The 13,264-nt window shown below is 52.4% G+C and overlaps 1 long non-coding RNA gene across 1 annotated transcript; it reads right to left on the reverse strand.

Annotated features, from left to right (window-relative positions):
* Positions 1-6,816: 6,816 nt before the first annotated feature.
* On the reverse strand, positions 6,817-12,041 carry LOC121351727. The gene is made up of 2 exons (XR_005954828.1): positions 11,569-12,041; positions 6,817-7,335 (listed from the first exon to the last, which is right to left on the reverse strand). It is a non-coding gene; the product is annotated as an uncharacterized LOC121351727 (long non-coding RNA).
* Positions 12,042-13,264: the final 1,223 nt, after the last annotated feature.

Below are 13,264 nucleotides of genomic sequence, written 5' to 3' on the forward strand. Positions count from 1 at the left end.
GACTACTGAATCCAGTCATTCCCTGGGGCAGTAATGGGCTGTACCACACTCACTCCAGCTGCTGGGTTTTGCTCCACAGCTGAGAAACCATTCTGTGGCAATCAGGTGGTATCCCATTAGAGGTCCATTATGTTTAATATCATCCATCCATAAAGCTCTCTGCTTCACCTGCAGCCTTAAGAGATCTCCTTAATAATTCAGTGGCTTTAGATACACACAGTAACAATTTGGCTCCTTTCAGTGGGGATTTTACCTCCCATGCAGCAAGCAGAGGTCTCTCAGTGTGGTAATGCTGCCCTTTTCCCTCCAGGATTGGCTTCCCTCAGCAGATACTGGCAGCAGAAATGCAGCTTTCCCTTGGTGCTGGAGAGCTGCCATGCCCATCTGCCTTCCTGGAAAAGCCAATTTTAGAAAAGCTGTAGCCCTCCAAAATTGCTGTCGTGCTGTGATTGTTGGTGGAATCCAATGTGGGACATCCCAGGGTTTCCCAACAGCAGCTGATGTGGGGCTTGCTATGGCTGGTGGTGCTGAGCTGATTTATCAGCTGTTGTTCCCTCTGTCCCACAGCTGCTCCTGGCTGTGCCAGGGCCTGCAGTGAAAGAGCCTGTTGTTCCCCACAAGGGGTACAATCTTGCCAGGTATATCGTGTCCTCATTAAAGGAGGGCTGCTTATCTCCTAACCTGCTGTGGCGATTGCAGTGTTCCCTTTGTTACATCTCCATTACAAAGCAGCCAGGGACAGAGCCTGGACACAGGGAGAATGAGCGTGCACACACCCCCACTGCTTCCCTGCAGCTGACCAAGGACTGGGAGACCTGCACACCCCCCCAGCCTTCTGCCCTGAAACATGGTCATCTGAGGAAATCTAATTAGATAGCAAGGAACAAGCGGAAGGCATAGGGAGTTAAATGGGTAGTTGAAGGAAAAAAAAGTAATGAGATTTATTATTTTTTTTTAGCTCTCTGCCATGGGCAGTGAAGATGTCCCCTCCTGCTGCTGTACCTGAAAGCACTGGCAGCTGCAGGCATTCCTCTAGACCTTTAGCTCTGGCTGCACTGATTTTTAAAAAAATTCTCTTTAATTAACTGTTATCCACATGCCCTGCCCCAGCAGAAGGAAGCCAAGAGGATGAGAGGGAGTAGAGTTATCTCTGCCCAAGGGCTCATAGCTCTCTTTGCAAAGTAACTTGGGGTCAGACCACCTGGCCCAGAAAACATCACACCCCTATGTCAGGGACATCCACCTGCAGTCCCCATTTTCATTTCAATTACTGTTTTGGAGGGGAGTTTCTTTGTCAAGAGCATTCCTGGGAGCTTGCTCCTGCAGGGGGGGTTTGCTCTTGGTGTGGTGGCCAGGCCTCGCTGAGCTGGGTGGTGGGGACGGAGCCTGGGCTTGCTGGCTGGGTGATGTGGCTCTGGTGACTGTGACATCATGGAGGATGTCTCACAGTGGGAGAAGTCACCAGGGGCATCAGTGGGCAGCCCCAGCTCCACCACAGCTTCACTCATGTAGGACTTAGGTATTGGTGAGTGCTCGTGCAGGGAGACGGCTGGGCTGGATGGACCATAGGGGGTTCTGAAACAGAGAGAGAGCCGAGCCCCTCAGGACAGGGCTGAGGGGCCACCCTTGGGTCTGGGGGCAGTGAGGCTTGGGGCTCCCACAGATGGCAGGTGCCTAGAGAGGCTTTGGGAATGTGCTGGGTGCCCCCAGCACCCTACTCTCTCCCACACAGACCTGATGAGCCCCCTTTCCTCCCACCTCCTCCAGGCCATGGCTGCAGCAAATGCTCTCCTCCTAGCTTCGGTGGCCAGAGAGATCATCCTGCCTGGCCAGAAGAAGTGTCACCACATCAGCAGAGCCACGGCCAAACAGATGCTGGAGCGTGAGGTGTATCTGCACCAGGAGTTGATTAATTTGCTGCAGGAGATTGAGAACAGCAAGATTGCAGAGGAAGGCTGGTTCTTTTCTGGGTGGCTCTTTTGGACTGCTGTAGTTGCCCTGGTCCTGCTTGCTGTCATCTGCTGGCTGGTCAGGCGCAAAAGGAAGCGTCAGGCGTCTCCTCAATCGATTAGAGTCTTCTGTCCTGATCTCCCAGAAGAGATTGATGAGATTGAAATTGGATTAAGTGTTTATGACCACAATCGCACCAGGCGCAACAACTTGACCTTGGATGTGCCCAGATCTTAAGTTTGTCCAGGTTGTCTGGGTGACATCCCTTGCTTCCATCGTGTCAACTGCTTCATTAAGGTTTCTTTGGTTCCATATAGGACTAAAGGAGTTATATTAAAATTTGGGAAAGCAAGCATTGCTGTGTTGGTTTTGGCCCGGTATTCAAAGCAGGACTTGTGCTGGTAACTTCTGCTGCAGTAGTTTTCCATTGAGGCTGGGTATTTTCCAGAAAGTGAGACAGAAATGTTGACAGCTTCCAGGACCCCCCCTAGTCATCAGCTGGTACAGCTGACTCATCCTGTGCCTGCCTCTGTGCCTCTGTGCCTCTTCCTGTCTCCCCACCCCTGCATCTATCTCCCTGCACATGTGTATGCTGCCGGCATTGCCGGTGCTCCAGGGTGGCTCTGACCACTTGTGTGGCATGTGCCATGCAAGAAGCAAGAGCCAGCTTGCTCCATCCATCCTCCCAGCTATGTCTCCAGAAACCTTGCCAGTCCTTCCTCTTCCAGGGTTTCTCACCTGACCTCTCTGCTTCTTGTAATTTGGCCCATCAGGGTCCTCTGCACTCTTCAAAGCCCACAGCAGCCACAGATCCCCTGCCCTTTGCAAACTCTTTTGGAAAGTCTCAACATGCCCTTGCTGCAGCATGCTCCCCCTGCACCACCACACCTGTGGGCACAGCACAGAAGCTCCTCATGCAAGTGGCAGTTCATCTGGTGTGTGATGTGGTTGCCAGTGTGTAGGGAACAAATTTTTAAGCAAGGCTCTGAGCAAGTATTTCCAAGCTATGTCATGCAGGGCCAGCTGCCCTTTCTCTGAGGGAGGGGTGCATTGTTACTCCTTAACAGCCTTAATTGCACAACCTGCATTTTTCTGAAATTGGAGGATTTTTGCCTTGAGTCTGCCTTTTCGAAATGCCTTGCAGCCCTTCCCTTTTGCCTGAGCTCTGATGTGCATCTGTGCCCCCCACCCCTGACCCCCATTAGCCCAAGAGGCAGCTGCCTTGGTTCATACTCGTCCTTTCTTGTCTTGGAGGATGAAGGAGAGCTTCTCTTCACCTCCAGCTTGGTGGCTTGCAGGCACTAGGTCATTATCATAGTCAGCAGGCTTATCTGAGGATCTTTCCCATGAGAGCAATGCAAAGGCAACAAGAAGCTGGGTTGTCCCCTAGGCCTTTTCCAATAGCCCTTTCGCTCCCCTTCACTTCCCCCCACCCCTCCTCCTCTTCCCTATCCTTTGTCTTGGCTCTGAGCCAGTGCAATTCCAGCCAACTTGGGCGCACGGGGCTTGGATGCACGTGCCTGTCCTGTTTACCAGGATAAAAAGGGCCGGTGGAGGGAGATGCAAGCAGAGACACAGGCAGGAGCTGGAAGGAGGACGCAGGGAGAGGCACACAAGCATAACTGAGCAGAAAAACACAGATGGACTTGGATGTGCAGGCAGCCCCGGGCAACCTGAGCCTTTTCTGAGAGCAAGACACGCAGACAGGGCTGCACGTGCAGGCAGGCACATGGGGACAGGACACTGGCACACACCGAGGGGAGGCGGATGAGCAGAGGAGCAGAGAAATACCAGGCAGGTAATGAGAGACAGGGAGAGGAGAAGCTGCAGAGACCTGTGGCGAGGGGAAGCAGCAGGAGCTGCTGTGCAGGGCATGTGCCCTGGTGTGTGCCACAGCCCCTCTTCCCAGGAGAAGGGGTGAGCAGCTGGATGAGTCTGGCCTTCTCTCTCGTGTCTCCCCTCTGGCTGGATCTAGACTGTAGCTATCAGCTGCTTTCAGTGCCTGGACCCCACCCGGAGCAGTTGCCCTCATTTATAGACAGTTTCCTGCTCTTGGCTGCCTCACAGACTTGTAGGGAAAAATACAGTGAAGGAGGTTTCTTGAATGTTGAATGCTGACCTGCACAAGGCCAAACCCAACAGCCCAGAAATGTGGGCTCATTAATGCCACCATGCATACTGAGCAGAGAAAGTAAAATCCTTTCTCAGTCAGGAAATTTTGAGACTGTCTCCTGGCTGGAATACTTGTTTGGCAGATCCAGCCTCTTGCTATAGACTTGACATGAATGATCCTTTTCCTCTTGGCTCCTTGATCTCCCTGAGCTGTCTCCCCACCCTCCACCAAGGAGAACAATAAAGTCCCAGTCTTCAACAAGACTGTTTATTGAGCCCCCTTGTAGCAGAGGCTCCAGACCACATGAGAAGTGCAAGGGGAGCTGCCCAGAGGTGCACTGCCCAGAGCCTGCCTCACACACATCCTCCTCCTCCTCCTCTTGTGGCTCTGGCACTGCAGATGGGAAACCAAATCCCTGTCACTCTCTCTGAGCCACCAGAGTCTGCTGCAGGTCACTTCCTGGAGACAATGGCTTTATTCCTTGGACCACTGGACGGCTTTTGGCACAGGAGCCAAATCAGTGAATGGAAATCTCCTCCCTGTGAGCTGCAGTGACATCCTGCTATTGTTGGCACCCCTTGGCAGGTTTGTTCAGCTGCTTTGTACCAGTTGACATCTCCGGGCTTTCATCAGTGCGTCAGCATCACCCTAAGGCACATGGGCTTCCTGACCTAGTGCCCAAGGAAAACCCTCTTCTTCTGTTTACAGTCAGGATGCGAAAGTAAAGGAAGCTGAAATGCTACTCAGGAATCCACTCCAGGCTTTAATCACCACTGTCACTGCTAGAAGACGTGGGGAATGTTGAAAAATAATCACCATGCTGTGTAATAGGATGCAGATGTTCAGGTTGTGATCTGTGCAGACACTGTGACCTCCTGGCTACTGGAAGACAAGCCCTAATCAAAACTCTGGAACTGAAAAAATTTTTTCCTGCGAGCTTCCAAGAAATCTGGAAGCCCTTTGTGTGTGATCAGTAGATGTACAATGGCTCTGAACACAGCTTTGGTTATGTGAGGACAGGTCTCTCTGTTGACAGCACAAGAGAGCCGAATGGGGCAGACAGGGTTACATGCGTCTGGAGCTGGTTTGGAAAGACCCTTGCTGGACAAGAATATTAAAATTATGAGTGTCTTTAAGCTGTAGGGCATTAAGGGACATACACACGTGTATGCATACAATATGCATGCACTCACACCTCCCTGGGAAGGACTGTGGGCTGATGAAGTCCTTTCCTTTCTGTTCCTGGCTGGCCACGTTTGGCCCGTGCTACTCTTTCCCACACAGGAGCTGGCTGTCTGGGAGTTGCCAGGGCAGTTTTGGGAAAAGCAGAGGAAGTAAACTGCCTTCCCTTATGGAGCATCACAGTCCCACCATGCCCTAGAGGGAGGCAAAATTGTGCAGACTTCCTTCATGTCATGATGAATTTTCCTGGAGCTACAAGAGTGCTGGCATGAGAGAAGAGGTCCCACTGCAGCCAGTTGTGCCATCCATCCCAGTCTCCTTCTCTCTTCTCCTCCATCCCTCCACACAGCCAGAGACATCTATGCTGGGGACTGCTGAGCCACTGTGGGCATCAATGCTCTCAGAAGAGGAAGAGGAGGCAGAGAGATTAGGAGGGGATCAGAACTGCATCTTCCCGAGGTACCAAGGTTCCCAGAAATGAGCTTTGCACTGGCCAAAAATATCAGCCAAGCAGCACAGACGCTCTCCCTTCCACACACACCTCATTGGTGCAGACAGTTACGGCAAATCCCAAAATAGCAGAGTTAGATAAATACAGAGAAAAGGGTTTACAAATTTCCGAGATGGTGACAAACAGCAGTGCTCGCTAAGGAGGGGAGCTCTTTTTAGCTCAAAGGCTTTTTCTTTCTGAAGATCCTTTCCCCACATTGAATAAAATATAAGGGTACTTTTCAAGCAAAATGCCCTGTAACTTGAAGACTGAGTGATAGGAGGTGATGCTGGGGGCTGCACTGAAGAAGAGAGAAAGTATTCTCTGCCTGCAAGACAGAGAATAGTCTGAGCTTCAAGTTTACTTTTTCACAGCTCCAATGTTTTCTGCCTGCTTAAAGCCTGAAAGAGTAGCTGTTTAGGAAGCACGTAGGAAAATAAGTATGTAGCTGGATCTGGGAACCAAGTTGCCTGCTTTTTCACCCAGCTCTGCTGAATGCTTCCTCTATTGCCTAGCATCTATGTATGGATACACATCATGGTACCAATTTCACTGTAGTCAGTGAAGCATGTTCACCTGCCATTTAAAGGCATCAGCTCACGGGAAACCTTCCCACACTGCAAATGACCTACTTTAAAATCAGAATTTTTCATTATATCTGCTTGTCATGCCATACCTGTTGAGGATGAGGAGAACCTACAGCCAGCTGTATGTTGCCTGCTGGGGATGCACCATCCTCTGCCAGCGCTCCCAGAAGGCACAGGGGTGCTGCTGAGGTTGGGGTAAGGGGTGAAATGGACTGGACACCATCCTCATTTTACTGTCAGATAGGCACCGGGAGAGAATGCTGCCTATATGAACACCCCAACAGAGGAACCAACACTTCTTCCTGAGCTCCGGCACTTTCCGTGGTGGGGGCACTGGGACAGCGGCTGCTGCACCGTGTAGAGGGCAGCCCAGGGGATGCTCGCCCGGCTGAGCTGCAGCTGGGCTTTCAAACCAGACTGGGAGCACTGGGAGTAACGGAGACCCTGCCGGTGCCCCTTTCTCAAAGGAGCATTGTTATTGCACGGAAATGACCTTTGGAGTCCAAATGTCTTTATTTAAAATGAAACAAAACCAACCCTAACTGCTCTTTAGGCAAAAACAAATTAGCTGTTATTGCTGCACAGCTTTAAATACACTGTGGTGATCTTCCACACTTCTCTGTGCCTGCCTGGTCAGTGAATACACGGTGCTGCCTTAACTCCCAGCTCCTGCCACTCCCACGCAGGTGAGAATGGCAGGAAAACCGGCAGGTCTCCTCCCGCGCCTCGTATTTAATTTCACCTCGGTGAAAAGACCTTAAAATGACCAGAAAAAGAGGAAAGTAGTTGGGTTGGCTTAAAACTGTTGATCAGGAAGCAAAAACCACTGCAAGTCTGAAGTATATTATTTTATATTTTAAAAAAACCACCGTTGGTTCACCAGGGCTCTCCTCTTTCTTCTGTCCCTGCCAGGAGTTGATGGCTTTTTTCAAGCATCTCCCTTTACTGTCACTTCAGCAGAAGTTTGCAGGAGCTCTGCTTCATCTGTCTCTTGGCTGGGTGGTGAAAATGAGCTGTAAAAAGCAAATTTGGAAATCAGTTCCTCTGGCTGCATGACTCGTTTTTTTCTTTTAAAAGCACCAAACTCTTTTCTTGGACCTTTATGTCCAGAGCGCAAAGAGTTTCCTGGCCAAGTTTGCGGTAGCAAAAATGGTGTGTACTCATATTCCTCCTATTCCTCCTCCAGCTCCCTCCTCTTTTACAGCCCCAGCCAAACATGGCTTGTGCTAAAAGTTTGTGACCCTTGCATGGTATTTTCTGAGCCTTTTCAAGCCAAACCCAGAGACTGTTTCCAAACAAACTTAAATTTTCCATTGGGAGCTAGATAATCGCAGTGCAGAGGAGGACACTAAAACCAGAGCCTGTGCTCTGGAGTTGCATATTTCCATAGCATCCTTCATCCAGGAAAATTCCAAAAGCCTACTGAAGGGTGCTTCTAGCTGTGACAGGTGAGCAGTCAAGCAACGTGTTTGCCCGGAGGACGTTGGTATTTGATCAGCTGGTTTAGGAGGCAGGAGGGGGCTGCCCAGGGCAGCCAGGGGAGGAGGGCTGGGACTGGCCCAGGGAAGGGGGCCTGGTATGACCATGCCGCTGCAGTGCAAGCACAAAGCAACCCAGACATCTTGTGCCTGCGCTGGGGAGCAAAGCCCCTGCACCTTGGAGCCACAGGTACTGCCAGTGTGTGCCCCTGGGGCTTCTGCCCCGCTCGGGGTGCCAGTCGAAGGGGAGCTGTGTGCAGGGGCACAGAGCGGGCAGGGGCTTTCTGCCCCAGCCCCTGCACGACCCTGCGTCCATGGCAGGAGACTTCCCAGCCTGAGCAGACACGCTGTCTCCTCTCTCTAATTGCAGCCTTGTGCCTGTTCCAGAGTGGGAGCTGGCTCCTTCCCCTCCATTGCATTGTCTCTTCCCACAGCCCAGCTCCCACGGGGCTCACGGCTTTTCCTCTCCGGCTCGCAGCCCAGCTCTGTCTCACTGGCTGTGTCTTGCCCCTCACATCTCAGCGTCATCTGCTCTCCCTTCCTCCTCCTATTAATCTAGATTTTCCTTTTTTTAGCCACCACTTTACTGTGCTCCCTTGTAGAATCTTTTGCTTAGAAGTCCAAAAAGCAGTGGGGCTGCCCTGTGGAGACACAAAGGTGGGCTGCCTGCTCCAGAGGCTTCCATCCATCCCCTTCACCTTGTCTGTGTGCTGGGCTGCAGAGATCCTGGCTGTGCCCGCATCCTGGTGGGGATGAGAGGGCCCAGAGCCCAGCTGGACAATGGCAGCACTGTGCTGGAGAAAGCAGCTCTGTCCGGCTGCCACCGCGGTCCGCATCCGCTGAGCACGGGGCAGGGGAAGGGTGTCCCTCCGTGCCCCGGCATGCCCCTCCCTGGGCAAAATCAGGGAGAAGATGGAGGGATTGATGCCTGAGAGCAGCATCATCCCACTCCCCCACGCACTGTGAAGGCTGATGCAGGGACTAGGGTGGCTCTGCTTCCACCAGGCATCGGCTGGGTCACACAGAGCTTGGACATTTGCTCTGCTGCAGACTCCCAGGGGAACCTTGGGCAGGTCCCTTGGGCCACGCTGGTGCTTTGTGATCCCTGCAAGGCATGGAGGCTGCCTGGGCCAGCTGCACAGCTGGCTCCCTGCACCTCCACACTGGAGGTGTGGGCTGGGAGTCTAGGTATGGAGCCACACCAGTGTGCCCCCAGCCCCAGACCAGCACTGCACACAGGGCCATGGGATGCACCAGCTCAGGGGTCTCTGAGGCAGCCCCGTGCTGCGTGGGTTCGGAAAACCCACGGACTCTCCCTGTGTCCCTTGCCCAGGTGGCACTGGGGGGGACAGTAGCACAGCTCTGCTTATGGGGACCATCAGACCGACCTTCTACAGATCCTGAAAGCACTTCTGGCATCACTGCTGGGCTGCTGTAAAAAGTGACTTTCTCATTCCTGTCCATCAGCAGCACCTCTCAAAGCAATGAGTTACCAAAAGGAGTGACTGCAGCATCAAAATAATATTGCTGCCACTGGCAAAGCTGTGGTGGCACACAACACCCCTGAAGAGGGCAGAAAGAGGGAGCTCTGGCTGCAAGCCAGAGAGGAAAGCTTCCAGTCACAACGTGGTGGCAGTAGGGGCTGGCTGCTTTGCTCTGGGGCCTTCCTGAAGCCCTGAGTGGGACAGGAGTGGGGAGAAATGCCCACATGAAGGCATTGCTGTATGCCTCACCCAGAGAAAGAAAAGGCAGCTCTTTCCAAGCTTACCAGTGCACTGCCTGCCAGCATCAGTGGGGAAGAAGTCACAGCTTACTTCCTTCTGAGCTGTCTCTAAAGTGTAGTTTGTGCTGAGACAGATGCAACCTTGAACAGAGACTTTCCCATCAGAGCTATAAACCCCCTTTGAACCCTGGCTTGGAAAACACATATTTCTGTTTCTTCCTCTAAGGTTGTCATCATAAAAAGAACCAGAAAGGGCTCTGCACACCCATGGCTAGAATCAAGGGCCTGTTTGGGTTTCCCTCCATGCCACAATTCCTTCCGTGCACACTTGTGCACATACAAGCCATGGGCAACATCCTGATTAGAAAGCATCCCTGCAAGACTTCTTTTAGTTCTTAGAGAAAGGGCACAATTCCTTTGCTCCAGCTCATGTACTGAAACTGAGCCTTCCTGCTTCTGCCCTGCTGGGATTAGAAGATCAGGCTGGGAGTTAGGGACCAGGAGGAAGTTGCTGGTCCTGGGTGTTCCATCCTATCCATGGGGGCTGTAGTGGAGCCATCCCCTTGCAGCCACAGGTATGTGGGGAAGCTCCCTCATGCAGGGTGAGCACAGCTCGTACTGGGACATTCCAGAGCCATTCCTTCCTTCGGCCTCACCAAAATGGGTCCAAATCCAGCCCCACCAGCACAGCCAGGAAAGGCCCAAGCAAGTTCCAGGCTGCAAGCCAGTCACTTTGTGGTGGGGACACCTGAAAAGCCTGGCTCCTCAGCTCCTCTGTCTGGGACAAAAGCCCTCAAACAATAGTCTGGCTCCCCAGCAGCCGCTGACCCAAAGGATGCCGTGCGCTGAGGCCGCCAAGCCCACAAGGATTAATGACAGCTAGAGGAAACCGCTCTCCGCACGCCTTGCCGTGGGATTTGGCAGTACAATAGCCAGAAGGAGCATGCAGGCTCCTCCACTTTTTCTCAGGGCCTAGGTAAATAATCCCCTGCCATGGGAGCTGTATGGATTCCCATAAAGCTGCATAATAGAAGCAGTTCCCAGGCTTATGGTTAACAATAATTTTTTTCCAGGCCACATAATTATTATTATTTTGAGAGTCAGGAACCTGGGAGAGAGTGCACAGACAGTATTTCCCCAATAAGCTCACAGTGAGCAATTTGATTTCACTTAGAAAGACTGTGGAATGGTAAGTACCCTTTGACCCTCAGGAAAGGAGCACAGTGCCCTCATGCTTGTGGACCCACCGCCCCTGCCCTAGCCAGGACTCAGAGCTGAGAGCACATGACAGAAACCGCATATCCACAGCTCATGAATTTGTCTACGGGTCTCGGATGCCACAAAAATGCTTTGGAAATTGCTGCAGGGCAGAGCAAAGAAGGGAGAGAGGAAGGAATGTGCCTAATCAGGCAGGGGAAAGCAAGGCAGCTTCTCGCAAGGGTTAGAAAGGAGCAGGGTGCAAGACCTTCTGCAGCCAAAATCCAAATATTTTGCATGGCTCATGCAGGACAATGCAGCGAGGAACTGGTGGACATTTGTTCACAGCTGAACTGACCACGTTGGAAGCCAGGTCTCTCTGGCTGAGGGTGGCAGGGCAGCTCCATGGAGCTGGCAACTTGGGGGCTTTCAGCAGGAAGAAAAGGAGGAGAGGAGTACCAGCAACTCCAACACAGGTAGGTGGTGCAGAGCACTGGTGAGATCCCACTTCTTGGTTAACTCCACATTAATTTGCATGGCTGGAGAAAAACATGCTGTGGGCAAAATCCTGCCTTTACAGGTTGGAGCAGCTGCCCTGGCAGCAGGGGTGGGATCAGCCTCAGACTTCACCTGAGGAGACAGGAAAGCTCAAGCCTGTACAGCCCCACCACACAGCACAGCACATGCCAGTGCAAGGAAACAGGATCCATGCCCTGCCGCTCACACGTGCCAGAGCCAGTCTGCCTCAGCCAAACCCTGCCCTTGGGAGCAGCAGGGCCCGGCTGGTGGAGGAGCCAGGCATGGCATGGCATGGCATGGCATGGCATGGCATGGCACAGCACACTTACCAGGGCAACAGGTGGCAGGCTGCACCCTGTGGGGGTGCCCAGCACCTTCCCAGCTATGCTTCAGGAGCCTCCTGTGTTTGCATGCTCCGGGGTAGCACTGAGAGACAGAAGACAAGATACAACTCGGTGAACATGTGGCTGACTTGATGGCTTTGAACACAAAAAGGTGATACTTGAAACATGTTCACAAGGGTGAGCAGCATCTGCGCAGGCCTCCTGTCTTGGCTTTGCAGATTCAGACTGCTGATTTTTCCAGCAGTGTCTTCACCGTCTCTAGATCTGTCCACTCTTTGTGGCAGAGATGGGCTGGGAGAACAACAGCAAGGAGAGAGACAGTCACTGGAGTGGGGGCTGGAACTAGATGATCTTCAAGGTCCCTTCCAATCCAAACCATTCTATGATTCTATGACATGTATATCTCTCCTCTCCCTGTCTCCTTGTGGGACATGGTGTTCACCTCAGCAACTGGAGCCTCCCACTTGTATCTCCTTTCACGTGCCCCTGCCGGGAGGGTTTTACCTCCTGCATATTGCATAACTGCTTTCCAGTGCCAGCACCAATTTTGCCTGCTCAGGTTACAGGAGGTTTGCAAGAGCCATCTGAAATACAGGAGCAGCAATTAAAGGGCCCAGGCCGCAGCTCCAGAGGGTCTACTTGGCCAGCTAAATGTGGAGCAATATGTGCTGGGCTTGCAGAGGAATTCATGTTCTTGGAGGGTTAAAACAAGACCAGGAAAGGTTCCTTTTTGCAGGTTTGAGGTGCAGGCTACCAAGTCAGTGGCTTGCCTGAGGCTACACTCAGAGGCAGGGTGTACACACAGCCTCCTCCCTGGCATTCAGAAGAATGTCCTAACTTTGGGAGCCTGCTTTTGGCTGCTACCTGGTTTCAAGGCATTTCATGGTACCTATGGTTCTCAGAGACATGCTGTGGAATGAAGAAATGTTGGCTTTTTTGTTTCCAGGCCTGAGTAAAGGGTCCTCAAGCTTCAAAACTTTTCTTACAAGCAAGCACATGATTGCTCTGAGGCTTTGGGAGTGGTGATTCTCTCAGCCACTGCAGTTCTACCAGTGAATGGAGACCCAAGTCCAGGGGTCCACCTTGTACTCATTGCCAGTCAAATGCATAAAAATATAGACCTTTTCCCTGTATTCAGTTCTAGGACAGGTCAATTGTCATGGGCACTGTGGGCGAGACTGTGATTTGAAAGGGAATTTTCTCTACGTAGATCATCTCCAGGGACTTTCCTGGCATTGTGCCCTCTGTAAACCTTTCTCTGCAGCCCGTGATGCTGTCATGGAAATGGGCAATTGAAGTTGCCAGAGTGTTGGTGTGGAGCACGGATAACCCCTGTCCTCTGGCTCTGCTGCTGCCCGGGGATGGATGGAGGCAGGTGGTGTGGGAGACATGCCAGTAGGGAAGGGTGAAGCAGATTTCCTGAGGGACACATGGTGTGCCTGAGCCCAACACTGCATGCTTTGCCTTGGGGAGGTAGGGTAGAGCCCAGAGGATGGCAGAACAACCCTTCCCCATGCCAGGTCCTTTGCAGGACAGGACCTGCCTGGACCACTCACTCCTTGGACCTTCAGCCGAGCCAGCCAGGAGAGGGGCTGTGTTGGACAGGGTAGCATGGGCTGGGTTTCTCGAGGGGAGGGAGATGCCAATATACTGTTTGAGCTTTGAGGTCAGTACTTCACCG

The sequence above is a fragment of the Pyrgilauda ruficollis genome, unplaced genomic scaffold, assembly GCF_017590135.1.
Source record: "Pyrgilauda ruficollis isolate IOZ18807 unplaced genomic scaffold, ASM1759013v1 scaffold17, whole genome shotgun sequence".
NCBI lineage: Eukaryota > Metazoa > Chordata > Aves > Passeriformes > Passeridae > Pyrgilauda > Pyrgilauda ruficollis.